The sequence below is a fragment of the Mustela nivalis genome (genome assembly GCF_964662115.1).
Source record: "Mustela nivalis genome assembly, chromosome: 7".
NCBI classification, from domain to species: domain Eukaryota; kingdom Metazoa; phylum Chordata; class Mammalia; order Carnivora; family Mustelidae; genus Mustela; species Mustela nivalis.
Genome location: NC_139026.1, coordinates 62678916 through 62690841, shown reverse-complemented (window position 1 = coordinate 62690841; position 11926 = coordinate 62678916). Strand labels below are relative to the sequence as shown.

General features: G+C 41.9%; 1 pseudogene across 1 annotated transcript in view; it reads left to right on the top strand.

Moving 5' to 3' along the window:
* Nucleotides 1–5241: 5241 nt before the first annotated feature.
* LOC309869456 (cationic amino acid transporter 3 pseudogene) overlaps nt 5242–11926 on the top strand; it is a 180784-nt pseudogene continuing 174099 nt past the window's right edge. The window contains exon 1 of the transcript XR_014316492.1: nt 5242–5274. The product of XR_014316492.1 is annotated as a cationic amino acid transporter 3 pseudogene (transcript). The remainder of the gene's footprint in view (nt 5275–11926) is intronic.

The following is an 11926-nucleotide window of genomic DNA, read 5'->3' as shown; positions in this document are numbered from 1 at the left end:
ACCAGGTTTACACACTTCACAGCACTCACCAAAGCACATACCCTCCCCAGTGGCCATAACCCCCCCCCCCCCCAGCAACCCTCAGTTTGTTCTGTGAGATTAAGAGTCACTTATGGTTGGTCTCCCTCCCAATCCCATCTTGTTTCATTTATTCTTCTCCTACCCCCTTAAGCCCCCATGTTGCATCACCACTTCCTCATATCAGGGAGATCATATGACAGTTGTCTTTCTCCGCTTGACTTGTTTTGCTGAGCATGATATGCTCTAGTTTCATCCACGTCGTCGCAAATGGCAAGATTTCATTTTTTTGATGGCTGCATAGTATTCCATTGTGTATATATACCACATCTTCTTGATCCATTCATCTGTTGATGGACATCTAGGTTCTTTCCATAGTTTGGCTATTGTGGACATTGCTGCTATAAACATTCGGGTTTATAGCACATGCCCCTTCGGATCACTACGTTTGTATCTTTGGGGTAAATAACCAGTAGTGCAATTGCTGGGTCATAGGGCAGTTCTATTTTCAACATTTTGAGGAACCTCCATGCTGTTTTCCAGAGTGGCTTCACCAGCTTGCATTTCCACCAACAGTGTAGGAGGGTTCCCTTTTCTCTGCATCCTCGCCAGCATCTGTCATTTCCTGACTTGTTAATTTTAGCCATTCTGACTGGTGTGAGGTGATATCTCATTGTGGTTTTGATTTGTATTTCCCTGATGCTGAGTGATGTGGAGCACTTTTTCATGTGTCTCTTGGCCATCTGGATGAACAGAAATGTCTGTTCATGTCCTCTGCCCATTTCTTGATTGGATTATTTGTTCTTTGGGTGTTGAGTTTGCTAAGTTCTTTATAGATTTTGGATACTAGCCCTTTATCCTGTCATTTGCAAATATCTTCTCCCATTCTGTCAGTTGTCTTTTGGTTTTGTTAACTGCGTCCTTTGCTGTGCAAAAGCTTTTGATCTTGATGAAGTCTGTACAATAGTTCATTTTTGCCCTTGCTTCCCTTGCCTTTGGTGATGTTCCTAGGAAAATGTTGCTGTGGCTGAGGTCGAAGAGGTTGCTGCCTGTGTTCTCCTCAAGGATTTTAATGGATTCCTTTTGCACATTGAGGTCCTTCATCCATTTTGAGTCTATTTTCGTGTGTGGCGTAAGGAAATGGTCCAATTTCATTTTTCTGCATGTGGCTGTCCAATTTTCCCAGCACCACTTATTGAAGAGGCGGTCTTTTTTTCATTGGACATTCTTTCCTGCTTTGTCGAAGATTAGTTGACGATAGAGTTGAGGGTCTATTTCTGGGCTTTCTATTCTGTTCCATTGATCCATGTGTCTGTTTTTGTGCCAGTACCATGCTGTTTTGATGATGACAGCTTTGTAATAGAGCTTGAAGTCCGGAATTGTGATGCCACCAACTTTGGCTTTCTTTTTCAATATTCCTTTGGCTATTCGAGGTCTTTTCTGGTTCCATATAAATTTTAGAATTATTTGTTCCATTTCTTTGAAAAAGATGGATGGTACTTTGATAGGAATTGCATTAAATGTGTAGATTGCTTTAGGTAGCATAGGCATTTTCACAATATTTATTCTTCCAATCCAGGAGCATGGAACATTTTTCCATTTCTTTGTGTCTTCCTCAATTTCTTTCATGAGTACTTTATAGTTTTCTGAGTATAGATTCTGTGCCTCTTTGATTAGGTTTATTCCTAGGTATCTTATGGTTTTGGGTGCAATTGTAAATGGGATTGACCCCTTAATTTCTCTTTCTTCTGTCTTGTTGTTGGTGTAGAGAAATGCACCTGATTTCTGTGCATTGATTTTATATCCTGACACTTTACTGTATTCCTGTACAAGTTCTAGCAGTTTTGGAGTGGAGTCTTTTGGGCTTTCCACATATAGTATCATATCATCTGTGAAGAGTGATAATTTGACTTCTTCTTTGCCGATTTGGATGCCTTTAATTTCCTTTTGTTGTCTGATTGCTGAGGCTAGGACTTCTAGTACTATGCTGAATAGCAGTGGTGATAATGGACATGCCTGCCGTGTTCCTGACCTTAGTGGAAAAGCTTTCAGTTTTTCTCCATTGAGAATGATATTTGTGGTGGGTTTTTCATAGATGGCTTTGATGATATTGAGGTATGTGCCCTCTATCCCTACACTTTGAAGAGTTTTGATCAGGAAGGGATGCTGTACTTTGTCAAATGCTTTTTCAGCATCTATTGAGAGTATCATATGGTTCTTGTTCTTTCTTTTATTGATGTGTTGTATCACATTAACTGATTTGCAGATGTTGAACCAACCTTGCAGCCCTTGAATAAATCCCACTTGGTCGTGGTGAATAATCCTTTTAATGTACTGTTGAATTCTATTGGCTAGTATTTTGGTGAGAATTTTCGCATCTGTGTTCATCAAGGATATTGGTCTATAGTTATTTTTTGGATGGGATCCTTGTCTGGTTTTGGGATCAAGGTGATGCTGGCCTCATAAAATGAGTTTGGAAGTTTTCCTTCCATTTCTATTTTTTGGAACAGTTTCAGGAGAATAGGAATTAGTTCTTCTTTAAATGTTTGGTAGAATTCCCCCGGGAAGCTCTCTGGCCCTGGGCTTTTGTGTGTTTGGAGATTTTTAATGACTGTTTTAATGTCCTTTCTGGTTATGGATCTGTTCAGGCTTTATATTTCTTCCTGGTTCAGTTGTGGTAGTTTATATGTTTCTAGGAATACATCCATTTCTTCCAGATTGTCAAATTTGTTGGCGTAGAGTTGCTCATAGTATGTTTTATAATAGTTTGTATTTCTTTGGTGTTAGTTGTGATCTCTCCTCTTTCATTCATGATTTTATTTATTTGGGTCCTTTCTCTTTTCTTTTTGATAAGTCTGGCCAGGGGATTATCAATTATTAATTCTTTCAAAGAACCAGCTCCTAGTTTCGTTGATTTGTTCTATTGTTTTTTTTTTTGGTTTCTATTTCATTGATTCTGCTCTGATCTTTATGATTTCTCTTCTCCTGCTGGGCTTAGGGTTTCTTTCTTGTTCTTTCTCCAGCTCCTTTAGGTGTAGGGTTAGGTTGTGTACCTGAGACCTTTCTTGTTTCTTGAGAAAGGCTTGTACCGCTATATATTTTCCTCTCAGGACTGTCTTTGTTTTGTCCCACAGATTTTGAACCGTTGTGTTTTCATTATCATTTGTTTCCATGGTTTTTTTTTTCAATTCTTCTTTAATTTCCCGGTTGATCCATTCATTCTTTAGAAGGATGTTGTTTAGTCTCCATGTATTTGGGTTCTTTCCAAACTTCCTCTTGTGGTTAAGTTCTAGCTTCAGAGCATTGTGGTCTGAACATATGCAGGGAATGATCCCAATCTTTTGTTACCGGTTGAGTCCTGATTTAAGACCGAGGATGTGATCTATTCTGGAGAATGTTCCATGTGCACTAGAGAAGAATGTGTATTCTGGTGCTTTGGGATGAAATGTTCTGAATATATCTGTGATGTCCATCTGGTCCAGTGTGTCATTTAAAGCCTTAATTTCTTTGTTGACCTTTTGCTTGGATGATCTGTCCATTTCAGCGAGGGGAATGTTAAAGTCCTCTACTATTATTGTATTATTGTTGATGTGTTTCTTTGATTTTGTTATTAATTGGTTTATATAGTTGGCTGCTCCCACATTGGGGGCATAGATATTTAAAATTGTTAGATCTTCTTGTTGGACAGACCCTTTGAGTATGATATAGTGTCCTTCCTCATCTCTTATCATAGTCTTTGGCTTAAAATCTAATTGATCTGATAGAAGGATTGCCACTCCTGCTTTCTTCTGATGTTAATTAGCATGGTAAATTCTTTTCCACCCCCTCACTTTAAATCTGTGAGTTTCTTGTAGGCAACATATAGATTGGTTTTGTTTTTTTTTATCCACTCTGATACCCTGTGTCTTTTTTATTCGGGCATTTAGCCCATTAACATTCAGGGTAACTATTGAGAGATATGAATTTAGTGCCATTGTATTGCCTGTAAGGTGACTGTTGCTGTATATTGTCTCTGTTCCTTTCTGATCTACCACTTGTAGGCCCTCTCTTTGCTTAGAGGACCCCTTTCATATTTCCTGTAGAGCTGGTTTGGTGTTTGCAAATTCTTTCAGTTTTTGTTTGTCCTGGAAGCTTTTAATATCTCCTTCTATTTTCAATGACACCCTAGCTGGATATAGTATTCTTGGCTGCATGTTTTTCTCGTTTAGTGCTCTGAATATATCATGCCAGCTCTTTCTGGCCTGCCAGGTCTCTGTGGATAAGTCTGCTGCCAAGCTAATATTTTTAACATTGTATTTTACAGACTTCTTTTCCCGGACTGCTTTTCAGATTTTCTTCTGCCTCATTTATCCTAGCAGTGAGAGCCTCCATTTTTTTATTGTACCGCATTAATAGTTTTTATGATTTCAACTTGGTTAGATTTTAGTTCTTTTATTTCTCCAGAAAGGGCTTTTATATCTCCCAAGAGGGTTTCTCTAATATCTTCCATGCCTTTTTTGAACCCGGCTAGAACCTTGAGAATTGTCATTCTGAACTCTAGATCTGACATATTACCAATGTCTGTATTGATTAGGTCCCTAGCCTGCGGTACTGCCTCTTGTTCTTTTTATTGTGGTGAATTTTTCCACCTTGTCATTTTGTCCAGATAAGAGTATATGAAGGAGAATGTAAAATACAAAAAAGTGGCAACAACCCCAGGAAAATATGCTTTAACCAAATCAGAAGATTTCCCAAATTGTGAGGGGGGAGAAAGGGGATAAAAAGAGGTTCAGAAAAAAAGAAAGAGAAAAGAAAAAAAAAAAAAGAAAAGAATTAAAAAAAGAAAACGAATAAAGAAAAGTATAAAAAAGACAAAATATATATATATTAGATAAACTAGTTAAAAAACGTTTAAAAGGAAAAGGGTAAAAGTAAAAAAAAAAAATTAGCGGAAGAAGAGAAAAAAAATGATAAAGAAAAAAAATTAAATTAACTGCAAGACTAAAGAATCTTAGGGAGAAAGCCAAGAGTTCCGTCCTTTGCTTTCTCCTTCTCTGGAATTCTGCTGCTCCCCTTGGTATTGAAAGTGTACTCCTTGGTAGGTGAACTTGGTCTTGGCTGGATTTCTTGTTGATCTTCTGGGGGAGGGGCCTGTTGTAGTGATTCTCAAGTGTCTTTGCCCCAGGCGGAATTGCACCACCCTTACCAGGGGCTGGGCTGAGTAATCCGCTCATGTTTGCTTTCAGGAGCTTTTGTTCCTTGAGCACTTTCTGTAGAGTTCCGGAGGACGGGAATGAAAATGGCAGCCTCCTGGTCTCCGGCCCAGAGGACCCGAGAGCCCAGGGCCCCACTCCTCAGTGCGCCCTCAGAGAACAGTGCCCAGTAACTCCCGTCTGCCTGACCTCTGGCCGAACCTCGAGCTCACTGAGCCTGTGACTGGTTCAAGGTAACCCTGTGCTGTGAGCTCACTGTCGGGTCTGTCTCTGTAGCCGGCTTCCCCATTCTAATCCTGTAAGCTCTGCGACACTCAGACACCCCTGATCCTTCTGTGACCCTGCGGAACCTGAGGCCATGCTGACCCCGCATGGGCTTCACCCCAGTTTAGCCTCGGAGAGATGTCCCTCAGCGGAACAGACTTTTAAAAGTCCTGATTTTGTGCTCCATTGCTCCTCTGCTTGCCGGGAGCCAGCCCCTCCCCCCAGGGTCTATCTTCCCGTCGCATCGGATTCACTTCTCCGCCAGTCCTACCTTTCACAAAGTGGTTGTTTTTCTGTTTCTAGAATTACTGTTCTTCTTCTCTTTGATCTACCGATGGATTTGTAGGTGTTTGCAATCTTTAGATAAGCTATCTAGCTGATCTCCTGCTAGCTGAAGTAGTCTCAGCCTGCTACTTCTCCGCCATCTTGACTCCTCCCCTCTATTTTTAATTTCTTGAGGACTCTCCACACTGTTCTCCAAAGAGGCTGCACCAACTTGCATTCCCACCAACAGTGTAAGAGGGTTCCCCTTTCTCCACATCCCCTCCAACACATGTTGTTTCCTGTCTTGCTAATTTTGGCCATTCTAACTGGTGTAAGGTAATATCTCAATGTGGTTTTAATTTCAATCTCCCAACGGACCAATGGATAAGGAAGATGTGGTCCATATACACTATGGAGTATTATGCCTCCATCAGAAAGGACAAATACCCAACTTCTGTAGCAACATGGACAGGACTGGAAGAGAGTATGCTGAGCGAAATAAGTCAAGCAGAGAGAGTCAATTATCATATGGTTTCACTTATTTGTGGAGCATAACAAATAGCATGGAGGACATGGGGAGATAGAGAGGAGAAGGGAGTTGAGGGAAATTGGAGGGGGAGGTGAACCATGAAAGACTATGGACTCTGAAAAACAATCTGAGGGTTTTGAAGGGGCAGGGGGTGGGAGGTTGGGGTACGAGGTGATGGGTATAATAGAGGGCACAGATTGCATGGAGCACTGGGTGTGGTGCAAAAATAATGAATACTGTTATGCTGAAAATAAATTAAAAATAAATTTTAAAAAAAGATTTCTTTTTGGCATGACCATTACAGGTAGCAAAGAGCATTGCTTGATATCCAAGAACAGGCTGGCAATTGAAAGCCTATATTAATGTATCACACCATTTCCATTTCTTCTCCCCATTCTTTTTTCCTCTTTTTAAAGATTTGTGTATTTATTTTAGAAAGAGAGAGAGAGAGAGCACGCGAGTGGGGAGAGTATCAGGGAGAGATGGGGAGAGAGAATCCCAAACAGACTCCAAGCTAAGTATGGAAGCTGAATCGGGGCTCCATGTCAAGACTCTGAGATCATGACCAGAGCCAAAATCAAGAGTCACACGCTTAACCCACTGGGCCACCAGGGTGCCTCCCACTTCATTCTTCTTAAGCATCATGGGACTTCTGTTTCTCCAACTTAGGTTAAATGGGGAAGGATTTATGATGCCTTTGAAAGAGGCAGCCAGCTAAGCTGGGATTCATTACCATGGTGATCTGGTGATTATGTACCAAGAGTATTTAAGAAAAACAGTGCCAGTTTCATTCTGATTTTCATCCTGTTCTTTATCCACCAACTGAACAGTTGGCTCACCTAATCCAATTTTTTCCCATTTTTCTCATTATCATTTTAATGTTTCTGTTAGCCTTCTTTGTTCTTTAGAATGGCTTCTTATTACTAAAGCAATACATGGCAGATATGGTATCAAGAGGTTGTTTCCTATGTGGTTTATCGCCCTCTGAGCATGAGGTTGAAATAAGGTGGCTCAGGCAGAAGGAACTGCCTGTATCACAAGGCGTATGGTTGTTTGGAGGCACATGATTTTGGCTAGGTAATTGCTTGTCATCACAAAACCAATCTCAACTTGCTTGTACATGTAACATTTTTTTAAAATATAATTTTTTATTTTTTATAAACATATATTTTTATCCCCAGGGGTACAGGTCTGTGAATCACCAGGTTTACACACTTCACAGCACTCACCAAAGCACATACCCTCCCCAATGTCCATAATCCCACCCTCTTCTCCCAACCCCCCTCCCCCCAGCAACCCTCAGTTTGTTTTGTGAGATTAAGAGTCACTTATGGTTTGTCTCCCTCCCAATCCCATCTTGTTTCTTTTATTCTTCTCCTACCCACTTAAGCCTCCATGTTGCATCACCACTTCCTCATATCAGGGAGATCATATGATAGTTGTCTTTCTCTGCTTGACTTATTTCGCTAAGCATGACATGCTCTAGTTCCATACATGTTGTCGCAAATGGCAAGATTTCATTTCTTTTGATGGCTGCATAGTATTCCATTGTGTATATATACCACATCTTCGTGATCCATTCATCTGTTGATGGACATCTAGGTTCTTTCCATAGTTTGGCTATTGTGGACATTGCTGCTATAAACATTCGGGTGCATGTGCCCCTTTGGATCACTACGTTTGTATCTTTAGGGTAAATACCCAATAGTGCAATTGCTGGGTCATAGGGCAGTTCTATTTTCAACATTCTGAGGAACCTCCATGCTGTTTTCCAGAGTGGCTGCACCAGCTTGCATTCCCACCAACAATGTACATGTAACATTTTTAAGGGGTTCAGGGTATATTTCATTATTTAAAGAAGGCAAGACAATCAAGTGGTAAAATTTTCAGCATAAACTTGCTCAATTCATGACTTCATTCATTCCAAATTCGTTAATTCAATTACATCTAAGTTCTGGAGAATTTTATGTGTGTTGAATTCTGCTGGGACTCAGCCTGACTAGTCCATTCTGTTCAGTTATGTCTACCATGAAATTGTAAGTCTCCCAATTATTTAACTAACAAATCTGAGAGAATGAAGATTTATCAGGGACTGGCTAATATTTTCAAAGTGTCAAATTCCTTTGAACTATATTCACAAGCTCCTGTGGTCCCCCCTCTCCTGTGTCATATGCCTGGGAGTCTGGCTAGTGATTAATGAACATAGCTGAATAAAATCATAACTGACTACAGTATTTCTCCAATTCCCAGCAGAACCTTCCTTGTACAATAACACTTTTCAACTGTTTTATCTACATGACTGACTCTTTTCTTATGTTTTCAGCAATTCTACTTACACTAAAAATCAACTAAGTACTAACCCAGTTATAGTCCTTCTCAGTCTCCTCCTCTCAATTGTCCTTTCCTTATGAATTTATTTTGCCAGCTCAATAGGAGTTGAAACTTTTCACTCATAAATAATAAGTAAACAAACCAACAAACCTCTATCACAGAAATTTTGCTGCTTTGTACCAAAGTGGGTCAGCAACTGTCCTGGTATTGAAACCTGAGCTCTTTCTTCCCTCATCCTTGCCTAATCACAAAGTACCCTTGCCATATTGAGTTGTAGGTCTGAAAGTCAAGATGCCAGCCTGTAAGATCTACAGCGATTAAATATCAGTAGTGGTCTTGGGTTCTGATTGGTAATCAAACTCATAAAGCACAATAATCTTCACAAACCACCAAGTTCATTAGCTTTCATGAAGGTTAAATATCAGGGAACAACATGCACAGTGGCCGAAGAGCAATTATCTCTTGACTCTCAGAACCATCTTCTGAATATCCCCTAAATTCCATATTAAGGTTATGACTGAGAGTTGATACTGGGTTTTTAAAAGATATTTATTTATTTACTATTAATTAATTAATTTACTTACTTACTTATTTATTTATGTGTGCATGAAAGAGAGAGAGAGAGAGAGCACGTTCTCAAGTACGCAAGCCAGAGAAGAGAGAGAGGAAAACGGAGAGGCAGACCCCCTGCTCTGGAGGGAACTTAACTCAGGGCTCCATCCCTGGACCCTGGTATCATGACCTGAGTGGAAGGCAGATGCTTAACCGACAGAACAACCCAGGCACCCCTGATACTGAATTAAGTAACATGGAGGATGACTGGTTACTTTGACAAAAAAGTTATAGTGTTATCATGGTGTGAAAACCTGATTAGAGAGGGTTAATGAGAAATAGAGGCAGTATAGGCAGAAACTATATATAACACTCTTAATGAGATGGACAACAGAGGAATGGGCAGAGACTTGAAGCAAAGGTCAAATCAGAAATGGCTTTGAAATGGAAGCATTTGCTGCTGATGATAAACCAGTAGAGTAGGAAAAATAAAATATGCAGAAGGAAGAGGAAAGCATCACTAGAATGATGTACTTGTGTAGGCAAGAAGTGAGTACTGTGCATTGTTGGAGTACTCGGAATATTTCCAGATTCTTCTCATGTGTCATTACACTACTTACTGTTACTTCAGGCTTCAGAAGAGATAAATATATGCTAGCAACTCTTCATTTCATTGCTAGTACTTTTGGTTCCTTTTTGAACATTTAGTATTATAATTTCTTATTGAAATGTTTTAGGGTGAATTTTAATTCAGAGAAATGAGGAAATCCACTAATCGTGTCCAGATTCCATTGTCCTGTGAAGAAATGTTTCCCAAGATTTTAGTTGCTCAGAGAAAACTAACAACATTTATTTCTCCCTGTTATAGATACTGTATGAGCATTTCCTGGTGTGGGAAAAGTCATCCGGATGCCCATCCCACAGGCAAAGAAATAGCAGTCAAGTGAAGGCTTTCCTTTTCTGTTCGGGTGTGATAAGAGTGCGTGGCTGTGTATTTCTCTGGTTCTAACATTTACCAACCCAATCTCTAAGGAAATCCTTTGTAAAGTGTGTTTGAAATGTTATTGCTAAAATTAAATCCATTTCTCTAGTGGAGGCGGTATCTGAAGTCCTGAGTCTGGTGCCATGTGTTTCATAAAAGATGTGTGTCCAGGGGCGACAAGGAGAGTAACTGATAGAACTTGGAGAAGAAATGTAATTACCAGCTCCTGGATTTAATTACATGGAAGCCCTGGACATTCTGAACTTTATTACACTTCTCTGTGCCCGTGGGAGTGGGATGAACTGGTGGGATTGGCTCCCAGGTCATCTCTGCAGGACTTCTCTGGAAGGTTCCCTCTACACCCTCCCTCCTGCTGCTACAGCCACTCCTTAGGCTCTAGGTATCACCAGACATTTGGCCTCTGGGACCTTCAAATATTGCTGCAGGGAAGAGGAGGGCGAACAATACCTTGTAGATTGCTTGAGTTAATGTTCTTAGGGTCTCCCCTGCCCAGAGAGGAGCTGGGGGAGCTGGTCTTTGCAGAATATCAAGAAAGCCTGGGGAAAAAGGCAAGGTCCAGCTTTACATGCTAAGCCTTAGGTCTTTGCACTTGGCTGATTTCTCCATCACTGGTCCCTTAAAACCTAGACTTAAGCATATACATTGATCTCAAGGTCACTATACTCTGCCTCAGTTTATCCTTTTGTGGACTTCATATGTGCATTTGTGGGGGCCCTTTAGTGAGGAGCTGCTTGAGGTCATGGATGATGACTGCTCAGAAGGCAGTCTACATTGTTTTCTACACTGTTGACCCCAAATTAACGGACAGTCACTAGTAGGTTATTTGCTCATACTGTGCGTGGTCCTTCAGCTCTCTATGCAGACCCAGTCCCAGAGCTCCACTTCTCCTCCCTCTCCTTCATGGTATCCCTAACCACTCTGTCCCAGCACCTTCTCCAGAGCTTCTTAGCCTCCCTTGCTTGCCTGCCTTAGTTTCTCTTTCTTCTTAGCCCCACTCCCCTGGGAGTGTCAGGCTGCATGAACCCTGAGAAATGAGGACTGAGCTCAGGCCTCTTAGTATGGCAGCACTGGGTGGGGGATTAGGCGGGGTCCATACCCAAGCAGAGCCTCTGGGACCCCAGGTGGACACTGGGAGGCAGCCCCACCCTCTCAGCTTTCTGGACCCTTCTATCAGGAGTAGCTCCTGAGAGGAGCCCAGGCTCATCAGGAACCAGGTGGGAGGGAAGAGGCTCTTGGACCAACTATGCAGCCCCCTCCCTGTCTGGCTTCCCCTTCCTGCTGCCCCCCCTCCCCCGCCACCCTGCCTCCTTCTCTCTCTCTGTCTGCTCCTTCCCTCTCCTCCCTGCAGCCCTGTCTGCTTCCTTCCATCTTGGCCTCCTTCACCTTCATCCCTGTCAGCACATCTGTCTGTCTTTGGGCCTGTTTGTCGGTCTGTCTGACTGCAGATATTCTGTGGTCTGAGATGTCCCAGGACTGGGTCTGCCCTCAGCTCTCCCTTCTGGCTGTCCCTCTCCCCGCATCCCTCCACCAGAGTCTGAGGGTCTCTCTTCCCATCACATCTGTCTGAGTCTCACCCTGTGAGCCTTCAGTGTCTGCCCTGCACCTCCTCCTGTCTGTGTTCTGTGCTGTGCTGCCCCCCACCCCCACCTCTGGTCTCTCTCTACTCGGCCTCCCATCTCTCTCCCTGCTTCTCTGTGTCTCTCAGCCTCTCCCCCTGTCTCTGCCTCACACCCCTGCCTCTTCTCCTCTTCTCGCCTCCCCTTCTAAGGTGCA